Below are 13658 nucleotides of genomic sequence, written 5' to 3'. Positions count from 1 at the left end.
CATTTCCTAAGCACCTTCTAGACATTCTGCTAAGCACCAAGAGGTGACAGTCCAAGGGGGAGACCGCATGTAAGGAGACAGAGGTTGTGGTCCAGGCGATTCTGTGGTGCCTCACTCTCCGTGACCCCATTTCCGGTTTTCTTGGCAAAGACTGAACTGCTTCCCAATTTTCCTTCTCCAACTCCTTTTACAGATGAGGAAACTGAGTCAAACAGGGTGAAGTGACTTGCCCAGGGTCACACAGCTAGGACGTGGCTCCCTATCCACAGCACCACCTATCTGCCCCAGAACAGATGCGTGCAAACAAGCTATGGGCGGGATACATAGGAAATAATTAACAGAGGGTAGGCAGTAGAATTTAGAGGGGCCCTTTAAAGAATTGGATTTTAGTTGGGTCCTGAAGGAACCCAGGAGATGGAGATGAAGACGGCGGTGATTCCTGAGCCCTCCCTTTCTTTGGAGCCACCCCCTTCTAGCTCCAAGTTCCAAACAGGGGTGAGGAAGATGCTGGAGGGAGAGGGTCCTGCAGGGCTCCCCCTTCCTCCTTCCAGGGGAAGTCTCCTCAGATTCGGTCCTCCTTTCCTCTGGACACCCCCAACAGAGCACCCACTTTCCTGGGGGCTCTCCCTTCCCTGGGTCCTTTCCTCCCTCCAGGTCCTGGGGCGCTGAAGCTCCCACCTTCCAAATGTTCTTCCTCTTCTCTTCCACAGTCCGGGTGCCTTCCAGACGCAGTGCACACCCTCCCCATTTACCCAGGCTGCAGCCGGTGGGTCCAGACCGAGCGGTTTGCTCCCCTGGACAGGGAGGGCAGGGTCTGTGCCTGAGACTTAGGATGGGCTGCTAGTGAGACTGATTGGAAATCCGAGGCTCCAAGTTCTAGTTTAGTCATTTACTAGCTGTGAGACCAGGGAAAATTACTGACCGTCCCCAAGTCTAGTGCCTCAGTTTTCATCTTTAGAAGGAGGCCCTCAGTGGGGTGGGGAGGAGGGAAGGGTTGCACAGGGTCTGGAAAAGTGACAGAGTCATTTCACAAGGGGGTAAATTGAGGTTCAGAACAGCCTTAAGCTAGGTCTAGTAGCTAGGAGACCAAGGAATTCAGAGCCCCTTCCCCGGAGCCTGGGGGAATGGACAGCAGCCCATTCCTGCCCTCAGGGTATGTGTTGGGGGAGGGGTGGACTGTGGGCTAGAGTTACCTCTTTAAAAGGAAGGGGTTGGGCCAGGTAATTTCTTAAATCTCCCCCTCCAGTCCAATCCAGCCCTGACGTTTTCCGTGGTCTTCCTCTGCTTTCTTCTTCCCCAGTTCTGGTACTTTCTGATATCTGCCTCGATAGCCACCTTCCTGGGTACTCTAAAGCCTGGGGACTCCAGCCTTCCCATCCTTAGTCCTGACCTAGAGCCTCGCTCTGACTGGATCCCTGGCTGATTGGATTTTAAACTCTAGGTGGCTAGGGGCACACCACACCTCATAGTCCTGGCCCTTCCCTCCAGGCTGTTTGGGATTGGCTTTTGAATTCAAATTCAGCTCTCTATATAAATATATCCGGGTCTGAAGTTCTAGGGCCACTGGCTGGCATCAGGACTGGAGAAGAAAGTCCCTGGCGAAATTCCTGGAGAGAGGGATTGAGAGAGAAAAACAGACTGTGAAGAGTCTGAAGGGGCATTGAACTGACCCTTTGAATTCCCCCGGTTGAATGGATGTCCTGACCTCACAAGACTGGCAGCTGATGGCCTCCCCTCCTGGAAAGGTAAGCTAGGTGGGCTGGGCTGCAGGGGAGAGGGGAGGGCTGCTCGGCCCACAATGCAGTTGCCACAGCTTTGGACGGGCTCATCTATATAGCTCAGGCAAAAATGACTGGGTGTTTTCTTGGGCAGGTCAATACTATGGAGCTTTTGAAGATGACCACTTCCCTGACACCATCAGTCAAAAGGGAGCTTAGTCTAAGCTCCAGTTTTGTCTTGGAAGGTTGGTATCTCTTTCTTGACTTGGACCTTGGGCTCAGACATTCAGCTGACCTATCCTAGCCTGGTTCTGACATCCAACCCGACCCACCCCCAGAGCAGCCTCTGGCCTCACACAGTCCATGCCCTCAGTAGGGGGGCCTCCCAGAACAGAGCCCAAGCCCTGGCATGTACACAGAATTCTTTTAGGCTACTAGCGGTGTGACTTTGGACAGGTCCCTTGACCTCTGTGGCCAGTTGCCCAGCAGTTATGGGCCTCCCTGTTGCACTGTCCCAGATCTCATCCCTAACTCTGCTTGGACCTTTCCAGCCTCTTCAGTAGCCTCCCAGGGTTGGGGGAGGGAGGCTGAAGAGATACCTACATGAGGGCAAGGAAGCATGTGTTGGGTGGGGGGAGGCTTGACAGCTTTAGGAAAGGCGTTACTTGTAGGAGAGAGCCTCAGAGGCAGAATATTCCGGGGAAGGAGGGATGGGAAGGCTGCCATGCCGGCCTGTGTGGAAGGCAAGCTCTAGGCAGAAGGCCTGTGGAGTCAAAAGCACAAAGATTTGGGGCCTTTTTGATGGGGATGGCAGTGGCTGCTGGGGCTGAGAGTGGAGTGCCTGGCCTGCAGTCAGGAAGACTCATCTTCCTGAGTTCAAATCCAGCCTCAGACACTTCCTGGACAAATCACTCAACCCCATTTGCCTCAGTTTCCTCATCCTTAAAATGAGCTCGAGAAGGAAATGGCCAAGCCCTCCAGTATCTGCCAAAGAGAGCTCCATTCTGGAGCCTTCCCAAAGGATGGGGTCTTGGAGTGTAGACTGAGCCACTGGTTGAGTGGGGGGTGAAGTCTGGAGGAGGCATCCTTCAGGAGAACTGAACACGCCTCTGTTTCCTCCAAGACAATGAGCTTTACTACCATGGCAGAGGAAAGTTTCAGAAAGTTCTCTTCTCCCCGGAGAAGAAGAGGAGAGCTTTCAAGGAGGCTCATGTCATCTCCGAGGACAGGCATCACGGCATCCGGGCCACTGGTGTCAACATCACCAAATCCTACTTCTGGCCAGGCATCACCATCCAAGCCCGGCAGTGGGTAAGGGAGCCCTTGGGCCCCTTGGAGCTGGCACTTCTAGGTTCTTGACAGCTATGGGAGGGAGCGGCTGTGTGATGTGGACCCCTAGGATTCTGAGATAAAGGGGGCTGATTGCCTAGAGGAGGGAGTTTGAGGGAAGTGGGAGGAGTGAGGCAAGGGGTGGATGCGATGCCAGCTCTTCCCCATGAATGACGGGGACCAGCCTACCTTTGGCTGCCGTGCCCAGTCCTGACCTAGCTCTGCAGGCTGGCTCCCCACTCAAGTCCCCCAGGCTCCTTGTGGGCCTGGCTGCTTTTCCCCAGGTACTTCCCAGGCTGTACCTGGAAAGTACTCCCTGGTCATGCCTTCCCCAAGGCCAGCATCTGGCCAGAGGGGGCTTTGCTGCCACTGCTCCAGCCCAGAGGCTTAGTAATCCCAGAGGCTTCATACTTAGAGCTCCCCTAGCCCACCTGCCCCATCCACCTAAGTAGTTTTCTGTTGTGTTTGTTTGTGTCTGGGAGTGTGGGCCCTTGAGGGCTGATTAACTTTGACTCCCTCCTCCCATTCCCAGCTTGTGCACACTGTAGGCATGGTGGGCTTGGTGATTGATTGGGCATGGGTGGTTTTCTCATTTGGAACTTGAGGGGCTGGGCTCCTGTGTTCTTCAGGGCTCACCAGCCCTCAGGCTTCTGTCTCAGGAGCCCTATTCTGTGTTGGTGAGTGGGTCTCCCTAGAGACAGAGGCTGGTTAGCACAGACCTATGCCACTGTCCAGGCCTCATTTGTCTGTGGTCCTTTTATAGGGCAAGCCTCAGGCCTTGTGAGTCATAGGCTTTCCTCATTAAAAAGACTAAGTGGGGAAGTGAGACAGGGCCCAGAGGCTTCCCGAGATGGCCAAAGGGATCCATGAAATGAGAGGTATAAGTCAAATGGTGCCTTGGTGTGGGCACAGGAGAGAGGACAGGTAATGAGCTGCTGGGAGGAAGCCCACCTCCCTCTCTATCTGACTCAGCTTGGTGTTTCTATCCCAGGTGAAGGAATGTAAGAAATGCCAGGACAGGCTAGCAGAGTTGGCCGCCCAGAGTGCCAAGGTAACAGAGGGATTGGGGACAATTGGGCATGCAGAGCTTGGAAGTTAGATCTGCTTCAGTCTTTTTTGGTGTCTCAGACAGACGCTGCCCATTCAGTCACAGGTTAAAGCTAAGAAGCAGCCTAAGAAGTGTAAGATGAAAAAGGCCGTGGCATGTGAGACAGACTTGCCCCCAGGACCTAAGAGGGGAAGGCTCCTGGAGCCCTGGGAGCACCGGTCCCTGGCTCCTCGGCGCAAGAGGGAGCCCCACCAAGCCCCGAAGATGCAACTCCCACCCCCAGCTCTGGCAGCACCTGAGAAAAGAGAACCTACCGCCCAGGTACTTTGTTTGCCCCACAATTTCTCCGGGGAGGTTTGTGGGGGCCATCAAAAAAAAAACTCAGGCAAGCCTGGAAAGATAGGCTGGGAGAGGAGGAGGGCATTCCAGGCAAAAGAGAAGGACATAAGCGAAAGCTTGGAGATCTTCCATCAGGCGTCCACCAGGGAAGAAGAGAGGCCTCAGACTTGGCCGGTGCCCTCTGGGTGCTAGAGCCGGTGACAGGCAAGCCAAAGGGTGGCAGGAGGGGAGGGAGAGCTTCGAACCACAAGGCAGGGGGCCACATGCTTTCTTCCCTCTGGCCCAGAGATGAGTCAGTCTGGAGGACAGGGTAGGGCGTGGGTGGCCAAGACAAGACCAGACTTGCTTTCAAGAGTCCTGTCATCTGGCTCTTTTCTTGGGACATTCTCCCACAGCCCCTTTCCAGGTGGTGATAAGAGTCTCCCTTGGTGCCAGCCAGCCACAAAACCATTCTAGGTATCGCTCACCCCCAAACATAAGCGCTGGCATAAAATGGGAAGGTGAGAGGTTGGCAGGCCAGGAAGAGCTAGCAGAGCCTGCCCAGCAGCAGGGCCAGGGTTCTTGAGCCTTCCTCTGAATCATGGGCTGTTCCCTAAGGTCCTTGCCAGGACCACCATTCTGTGGTACCCAGTGGGATGTTCAGATGAGGAAGCTGCGGCATCGGGGGGCACCTACTCATTCAGGGTCCTGGGGAGGGTGGCTCAGGAGGCTGAACCCCGGCTCCCATGCACCCTCCCCCCCCCATGCCCCTGGGCCTGCCGCAGTCTCTTCTGGCCACACAGCTGGCCCCTGCTCCTCTCCAAGCCCCCGCTCACCTTCCCTTTGTGCCCCCAGGCCAGAGGCCTGTTCCACCTCATCGGCCTTCAGCTCGTGGGGCCCATGAAGCAGACGGCCAGGGGTGCCCGCTTCATCTTTGTGGTGGTCGACCACTTCACCCGCTGGGTCGAGGCCGCCCCCATGAAGACCTGCTCCCCCGAGGAGACGGCCGAGCAGCTCCTCAAGCTGGTGCATCGATTCGGCTTCCCAGAGAGGATCGTCAGCACCCAGTGCAGCGGGTTTGTCCAACAGGTAGGGAGGGAGTCACCTGTTGGCACTGACTGCCCGGGTACCCCCGAGGGCTTAGCACCATGCCTGGCTACTTTGGGTGCCCAGATGTAGAGGGTCAAAGGGAGGTGTCTGTCCTTGTGGAGGTCACCAGAGGGCGGGAGATGAGATGGGGGGGCGGGCAGGTCAGGGCCGGCTGCAGGGAAAGGCAGGCCTGGAACTCAGGCAAGCCTGGAAAGACAGGCTGGGAGAGGAGGAGGGCATTCCAGGCAGAAGAGAAGGATGTAAGTGAAAGCTTGGAGACAAATCTGCTTAGGGCTCAGCATGTTTGAGGAAGTGTGCTAGAATGTTCTGAGTTCTAGATCTTGAGGGAAGCTTGGAGATGCTTCAGTCTGGCAAGATCAGGGATCCCTTTACTTGCAGTTCCAGTTTGAATGCAGGTCTCGGGCTGCCACCAGGGGCCAGAGGCTGTGTCTCTACCTTCCAATGTCCCATCTCACCTCCCTCCTGTCTCTCCCAAAGTTAAATCAGATTCTGAGGATGCGGACAACACTCCAGTGCGACCTTGTGACTGAATATCACCCCCAGGCCCAGGGGCTCCTGGGAGAGACCAACGCCTTTGTGGAGAGGTGAGGGAACAGCCGTCCACAGCGCGGATGCCAAGAGTGCCCCTGAATCTTGCCCTCCTTGTATGTTCAGCCTTGGCCCGGCTGGTCCTGTGTGATCTTGGAGACACACCTGGCTCCTAGATTTACCTGGGGATTTACCTGGGGGCAGCTAGGTGGTACAATGGGTAGAGGAACAGCCCTGGAGTCAGGAGGACCTGAGTTCAAATCTAGCCTCAGACACTAGCTGTGTGACCCTGGGCAAGTCACTTAACCCTAATTTCTCTCTCATTCCCCCCCAAAAAAAAACCAGCCCAGACACCAGGGGGTTAGACTTCCACCAGAAAGGGCCGATGTGGCCACTTAGGGAAGAACCAGGAGGGGAAAAAGTCCGTGAATGACTTGATCCTTCCCCTCTGAGAGGTTCCATAGGCCAGCTGGGGACAGCTTCTGTAGCCCAAGGCATGAGGGTGTGGACTAGACACGTGTGTGCAAACACGTTCCTATGGGCCTCAGTTTAACTTCTAAAACCAGGGGCTTGGACCAGAGGGAGCCCTGGGATTCAAGTGTGAGGGGACGGCTCCCTGGCCACCTGCTGCCTTGTGGGTCACGATGCCCCAGCCCTCTTCTGCCCCATTTTACAGATGGACACTGAGGCTCAGTCACACAGTGAGGGAGTCCGTGCCCAAGCAGGGCTTCTCTCCAGACTCCAAGTTCTCAGCTGCTCACCACCTTACAGAAGTGACTCAGGGATCCCTCAGAACCTTGAAATCCTGTCTCTTTAGTGTTCCTACTGTGTGTGCCCCTGGGCCTCTGGGGATTTGCTCTAGGACTGACAGAAGGGCAGCCAAGCTGCTTCCCCTCCCCCTGCTGTGGAACCCCACCAAACTGCTTTGGTTGTCAGGTTGCTCAGGCTGGTGGTGAAGAGAGGTGCTGCTAATTGGGACCTCCAGCTACCAAAGATTCTCTTCCTGCAGAAGCAGGTAAGGGGCTCCTCCTCCCTGCCCACCTGCCTCCCCAGCCATTCATCCTCTGTCCGTCAGTCTGCCCATCTTCCATCTGTCTGTCTACCCATCATCCCTCTGCCCACCTGTCTCTTGGGGGAGGTCTTTGCTCACACTTAGGCCATGGGTGCTCTGTGCTTCTTCTGCTGGGTGAGGGTCCTGCAGCTGAGGCAGGCCAATGGCATGCTCTGGTGTGAGGCCCAGAGCTCTGCCTGTGCTAAGCTCCATGTTCTTCCTGCATGTGGCCTGGCTTGGCCTGGCCTGGGAAGGGCTTCCCAGGAGAGGAGAGAGACTGGCATCAGGCCTCCTTCCATGTCATTAGAGCACTTGGGCCTGCCCTTGGCCACATCACAGTCCATTAGCTAAGTAAAAGGTCAAGTTTGCCTAGGGCTGAGGGGGTCAGTGATGGGCCTAGGGACTCATCTAGTCCCTGGGGTTCTATTAGGAAGGGCACTGAGACCATCCCACCTGGGAAGGTGTCAGTGGTCTGAGGCTTAGTTGAAAGACCTGGAGATGCCGAGCCTAGGAGCCTAGGGAGAGCCTGGTAGCGATCTTCGAAGCCTTAGAGATGTCTGTCTGCCAGTGAAGCTGCTGTGTGCCATAGTACATAGAGCTCAGGCCTTGGAATCAGGGAGACCTGACTTCAAAGCTGCCACTGCCGCCCCCCCCCCCACCATGTTTAGCTGTGTCAGCCTCCGTTTCTGCATTTGTCATGTGGGGAACAAGATAAGACCTTCCCCTTTCTCGTGGGGGCCCATTCCTAGAACATATGTGAAGGTAAAGCCCATAGATGTGGATACACGAAGCCTGGAGAAGGGGGTGAGCTCCCTGTCCTCTAGAGATGGTGAAAACAGGCCCTTGTGACCAGAATGCGGTGATAGAGCCCGCAGAAGGCCATGCACAAAAGAAAATTGGTAACGGGCAAAATACTGTTTTCTTGCTTTTAATTCCCTTGAATTCTGAGGCCTTGTATAACAACATCTCAAAAACTGATTTCACTTGTTATAACATGAAATCTAGAGTGCCATAAACACTGTCTGGCGAATAGAAGTCTTCAAACATTTTGGGGCCTGAACCTCCTTTCCACGGTGTAAGATGGTAGTGTGAGGGTGTTGTCCACCATACTGCAGCAAACCTGCCTTGGCCTCCCTCTGAAAACTAAGAATGAGCTTGTTGGCACTGTAGTCGCTGCCGTTGGATAAGCCGAAGATAGGCTGGTGGGGTCTGGCCATCGCCCCTGACCTCTGCCCTCCGTGGCCGGTGGCTGGTGCTAGAGATTGTAAAGGAAGAGGCTTTCCTCCTTTGGGGGGATAAAACAAAACCAAATTCATGGCTGACAGCGGCTGCAGACATGCCGGCTCAGAGCCCGAGGACCGCCAGTCATGGACACGTGGGGAGTGCACAGAGAGCTCAGCACAGCAGGAGGGCAAATAGGAGGGGGCGCATCCGTGTGCATCAAGCCTCACTCACCAACGTGGAAGTGAGAATAAGGTTGCTGTTGTAGGAGCCTGGCATTAGAAGGGACCTTGGGAGGGCATGGAGTCCCAGCCCTCACACAGACAAGGAGAACATTGCCTCTGACGCTGATTCTGAGTAACTGGAGGGAGGCTGAAGGAGAAGCAGACTGGGGGGGGGCATGGAAGGCCAAGCTGAGCAGTTCTTCCCTGGGCCTGTAGATAACCGGGGAGCCATGGAAAGTTTCTGACTGAGGACCCAAACAAAGCGGTCATATAGGGCGGGCTGGGGGATGGTCCTCGGCAGGAAGGTGGATGGGACAGGGGCAGGTGGGAAGGAAGCCTCTGGAGGGCTCAGGAAGCAGGCCATGGCAACGCTGACTCCCAGGGTTTGGCGTCTTGTGCTTCCAGGTGGAGAGTCTGGGGTCCGAAGAAGACCCCTCCAGTTCGGAGGATGCGTCAGGAGACTCAGACAGCGGTGACAGTGGGCTCCCAGCTCCCTTGCCCATAGTCGGCCTCAAGCAGCCCCCTGATGAGGAGACGGTCACGACGGCCATCCTCAGCGTGGAGGAAATGTGTGTGTACTGTGGCCAGCTCATTGACATGGGCAACAGTAATGTTTTCATGATGGTGAGTCGGGGGCTTGTTCCTGCTTTCGTGGTGGCCCCTCTGCCCTTTCCCTTCACCTCCTATCCCAGGACACTGCATGCTTATATGGGTGGTGCAACTTGGATAGCTAGCTGCCCATCTCCAGGTCAGTGACTGAGGCTTTGATTAACCTTGTTCCACTTGGAGCAGTGAGGGGGAAATCCCAAAGGCACAAACGTGGCAAATATGGAAGCCTTGGCCGGGGGCTGGTCCCAGAGGGCTGGGCTGCCTGCAGGTGGCGGGGCCCTGGATGCACCTACTTCAGGCACTGGCTGGGGTGGCCCTGGGACATTCCTATCACATGTTCACCAGATACCTCTGAGGTGCCTTGGCTTACTTGGCTCTGTTGTACCCCAGATGTCTTGGGGGAGGTAAATGAGCTAAGAATGAGCAGAGATAGCAGCGTCCTTCTGAGACATTGTAGATGAGGACTTCTTTACCCCCAGGGGTCTGTGACCCCCGCAAGGTGAAGACTCCCTGGCCTTAGATCAAAATGCCCTGGGGAGAGGGGAGGCAGGTAAGACCTTCCTGAGAGGGAGTAAGTACCAATGGCATGCCAGGCACTGTGTTAAGCCCGCAGCTCCTGCCCTCAGGGAGCTTACAGTCTAATGGAGTTTGGGGGGGTTTCCCAGCTCCAGTGTGAAGACTGTCATGCCTTGGCCCATCAGACGTGTGTGAAACAGTGGTGCAGAAATGAAGCCTGGAAAACCAGATTCCAGTGTGACACCTGCTTCTCTGGACAGGAGCCCAGCTCTGCACCAGAGTGATGGAGTGACCGCAGTGGTAAGCATGGATCTGGCGGCTCTGTGGCCCACGTGTGGCCTTTCCTCGTGCCCAGCCGGTCCTGGTGTGAGGGTCCCGGGCCTCCGGACCGGCCGGCCACAGGGCATGACTGCCCTGACCGTGCTGTTGCTCAGATCAGCCAACGCCAAAGGGCTGGCCCAGCTTTCTGCTCTTCTCTTCCCCTTCTCCCCCTCTGGGGGCTTCTCTCTAGCTGGGGGGCTCTGATCCTGGCGTGATCATTCACATCACAGCAACCCTAAGCTCTCAGAGTAGCAGAGAAGGAGCAGCTTCACAGAGGCCTTCCTCACGAGGCTGCCCTGGCCCAGCCTCTTGGCACTGCCTTTCCCCAGTGACCCACAGGCTCATCCCACAGAGGGCAGAAAGGCCTCAGCTCCCTGTTAAAAGGGCAGCTGGGACCCCAGCCCCTCTGTGATCATGGCTTGAAGGAGGGGCCGCTCCTCCCCTGCCTGCCTCAGTGGGTTAGAAAGAGGTTTCTAAATCACGTACTGATCTTAACAAAGCAATTTAACAGAATTGTTGAGTTGGTCCGAAATCTGTGTATTTTATGTCAACATTGATGTTACTTTTTTAAAAATGTGCCCTTTCTCACTAACTCATCTCACTCTCCCTTGTTCCAAGTGAGTGCAGTCACCCAAACCTGATGGGCAGGTCAGCCCTGAGTGGAAGTGGGGTGTCGCTCTGTTCCTGCGGTCCGACTGTCCTCTGCAGACTGTAGGGAGGCCTGTTCCATCAGGAGACCTCCCTGGGGCCTCAGCACTGAACACACCGCCTCAAGGAGTCTTTGGCTTGTTGACTTTTGCTTGGGCATCTCTGCTGTTCTGTTCTTGGCTACCTCCAAAATTACTACTTTCAATAAACAAGCACTTAGTGAACACTCACGGTGTATGAGGTTTAAAGATACAAAGGAGTGTATCTTAATCTCTCCTGCAGTCCTTGTGGGAGTGGGAATGAGAGAAGGGGAGACACCACCTTTAAAAACAAGTCAATGTATGACCTGAGGATGGAAGGCTAATAATGAGGGACTTCCCCTAGCCAGCAGCACTTGAGCTGAGGCCATAAGGGAGCAAAGGAGCAAAGGAAACTGCAAGATTCCTTGGAGGAGGGAGGGGAAGGCATTCCAGGTGGAGGGGCCGCCTAGGTGCGCAGGTACTGGAGGGGGTTGAAAAGGGGGGCTGTTTGGCAGGAACTGTGACAAGGAGTCATACTAAGGTCCAGAAAGGCCGTCTGTCCAAAGCCAGATTGAGGGGGGCCTGAAATGTGAGGCCAGATTTTGTCTTTTCCTTAGGGAGTTAGTAGAGATTTTTAATCTGGGTATTGGAACGTTTGGAAGCTGTACTGAAGATCGGAGAGGTTCAAAGGAGACCAATGAGGAGGCTGGGGGAGAGAAGGGAGGGGATGCATGTGAGAGATGGTGTGGAGGTTGAATGGCTTCCATGAGTCTTCTAAATAGTAATTGTGGGGCTTGCACTGACTTTGGGGGATGAGTCACCATGACTTCTAGCTCCCTGGTGTGCTCAGCCCAGTGCCAGTAAAAAAAAAACCCCAAAGGTTCCATTCCAGAAGCCCATGGTCCTTTATCAACACCCTCCAGAACCCAGCTGCATTCCTCCCTAGCCCCCAGGGGCTGCTTTTGTTTTGGTATCCTGTTTTTAAAAATTCTGACTTTAAACACCAAGTAAAATATTTACAGTAGACAAGGAAACCATGAATCTGTTCTGGACAGCTTGCTTTTTTTTCCCACCCTGGTGTAATCATCTCACCGATTTCTGCCTCACTTTCCTTATCTGTCAAAAGGAAATCCTAATAGCACCAGCTCCCAAGGTGCCCTTTGTGAAGTCCTTTGCAAACTCCAAGTCCTCTCCAGATGCTAATTCTGGAGGCCCAAGGTCTCACTGGGAGTGGGAAGGTAGGGGTTCTTCCCACTCCTATTATCTTGGGAATCAAACCCTGGGGCAGCCACAGTCTCCCTTCCTTTCTAAGTCAATGAACACTTTCCTTGGCAGAGAAAAAAAACAGTCCCAAACTGCCATGGATTGGTGACCTCATTGATGTAGCTGTCACTTCAAGGCATCCAGATTGCAATCCATCCATGGCGTTCCCCATTCCTATTCTTGTCCCAGGACTCCTAGAAGCTCCCCTGGGGTGGGCAGAGAATGGGGTTCAGGAGGCCCTTCAGGTTACAGGGTACTTGAAGTAGCCCTGAAAGGTCAGGGAGGTTTTCTTATAACTATGGCCCATGACAGATATGTCCCCACTCTTATTGAAGCAATTAACATCAGTGAGCTTTTACAAGGATATTTCCTGACACCAAAGTCTAGCACAGGATCCTCCACGAGTAGATGGGGTCCAGAGGAAAGGAAGCAGAGGCCCCCATGGTGGACAGCCTTTTCAAGGCTTGTAGCTGCAAAATGGAGGAGAGATAAGGGACAGTTCCTACCGTGTTTCCCCAATAATAAGACACTGTCTTATTATTTTTTGGACAGAAAAACACCAGAGGGCTTATTTTAATGAACATTGACAGCAATTTTAATAAACAGGTAAATGTGAACAAAAAAATGTACCTTTATTCAATAAGCAAATCACTGGGGAAGAACAGGATGATGCACTCGCTGCTGCAGCTCTGATTGGATGCAGCTCGGAGTGCGGTGTGCGTTTCACCCTGGGGGGGGATGGTGCATACAGAGGGTACCCTAATGTAGTGTGTAGAGCAGGGGATCACCTTCACTACAGTAGCAATCTCAATAGGGCTTATTTTCGGGGGAGGGCTTATTTTAGAGGAATCTTACACAGTAAGGGGAGGGCTTATTTTCGGGATAGGTCTTATTATCGGGGAAACACGGTAGCAGGGATGGAGGTTCAAGTTGGGCTCTTGGAGGGCGGGAGAGTACTGGGGCACAGGCCTGTTTGCAAACAGCTGGAAGCAAGCAGTGGACAGGGAGAGATTAAAGAGAAGTGAGGGAGTGGGTGTGACTGAGGGGTAATCACCTAGAGAAGAAGGAATAGAAAGGGATGGTCCCATAGATGAGAATGGGCTGAGAAAACCCTCCCGCTTGGAGAAGCCGGGGAGGAGATGAGCTGCCTCTCCTGTGCTGGAAGCACCACTTTTATCCCCATAGGGCAGAATTAGAAGTGTAGGGGAGTCGCCAGGAGACCAACCTGACTGGAGTTTGGGAACTTGGGATTGTCCTGAGTGGGACTATTGGGAGAGCTGTCCACGACAGGGGGAGGGGCTGCCTCTGGAAGGCAGCCAGACCAGCACTTGTCCCAGGAGCCAGATGAGAGGAGGCTGAGGTCCCTTATACACTCAGATTCTGTGATCCTCTGATTTCTTCCAGCACTTGATAAGCCTCCTTAGGGAGCCTAAAGCAGTGAGTAGCCCAGGCAGAGGTGACTTCAGCACTGGACAACTGGGGCACCAGAATCCAGAACCGAATCTGGATTCTGAGCGGTGCAGGTGGGCTGGGATAGATTCAAAGCTCAGACCCTGGGCTGAGGACCCAGAATGAAACCAGCCAAGCAGGCAGGAGAACAAATGTGGAAAGGTGTATGTGGAGGTGGGGGCCAGGGAGGAGGACAGGAATCCTGGCTAGCCATGGTCTGACCTCTGCTCTAAGCTTATACTGCCAGTGAAGCAGCCCATTCCTCTGACTGAGAAGCTTTCCTTT

The sequence above is a fragment of the Petaurus breviceps genome, unplaced genomic scaffold (genome assembly GCF_028583685.1).
Source record: "Petaurus breviceps papuanus isolate PSGF00001 unplaced genomic scaffold, PetGlider_PUasm1.0 90721, whole genome shotgun sequence".
NCBI lineage: Eukaryota > Metazoa > Chordata > Mammalia > Diprotodontia > Petauridae > Petaurus > Petaurus breviceps.
Note: the sequence above shows the minus strand (reverse complement) of the source record.